Below are 1,103 nucleotides of genomic sequence, written 5' to 3' on the forward strand. Positions count from 1 at the left end.
ACGAGTGCCATTGTAACACAAGCACATGGGTCGCCACCACTCGAAGAACGAGCGATGCTTCTGTTGCCAGTTCGCGTCATCGTCCATTGTTGTTACTTTGTTACAGATTTAGGTAAACAAAAAGTGATCAGTCGCCTAACATACGATTTGTGCATGAGTTGTGGGCAGGGCTTATAGGTTATGACGGATCACACTTCCCTCACCAGCAGCTGTTGAAAATTTAATTGTTAGGCCTACCCATTGGTCAACTTGGGTACATTCACTGGAGGGACTAACAATAATGACAGGTGAATTGATTATGACGGCCCGTCCATATCATGAGGGGCAGATTCAAAACTTATGACAAAACGTTGGGCAATTTGAGTGAACACGCCTGGCCGCCTGAGGCAGGTAAATTTGACAGTAGGTTGATAAAATAAGGTGCCCCCAACCCTTTTCCCTTTTTCCCCCCTTTCGTTCTCTTTTGTGTGTTAATTTGTTATCTTTAAACAATCTCAGCAATTCTCGTTCCATACATTTAGCCTGTACCAGCATCATTCTGTACCTCCTCTTTTCGTCCCCAAACAAAGTTGTACACTCACACATCACACACAAACACAACAAACACACATGATGCAAACACACACACATACACGCCCCCACCCCAAGCAGTTGGCGATGAAATCAACCTCGCTTCGCCTAGTGACGTAACCTATCACGCTCTAAGCAGCTAAGCGGGCCAGCGATGGCGCGGACAAAAGCCCAAAAAGGAAGTGCGATTATATATAGTAGTAGAGAATCTTTGGCATTACACAGCAAGGAATTGCGTGCATACCAAAGTTTGATACCGTGCACACAATTGCGTGCGTGTAACATAAAATGTGTTAATGCAGATTGTAATTTGAAGTTTTGCAGCTGTTAAGTTTGAAATTTTCCTGATGTATAATTGATTTGCGTAAATTTTTAGGCTACTTTCACCCCTGCACACAGATACACTGCTTTGGGGGTCAAAATGCTGTATTGCTTTGCTGCAGGTCACACATAGCCACTAAAACTGTCATAATTTAATTTTTTTCAAGGAAATTAAAAACCTAACGGCAAAATATGAAATGGGTTAAAATGGG

The sequence above is a fragment of the Aplysia californica genome, unplaced genomic scaffold, assembly GCF_000002075.1.
Source record: "Aplysia californica isolate F4 #8 unplaced genomic scaffold, AplCal3.0 scaffold00108, whole genome shotgun sequence".
NCBI lineage: Eukaryota > Metazoa > Mollusca > Gastropoda > Aplysiida > Aplysiidae > Aplysia > Aplysia californica.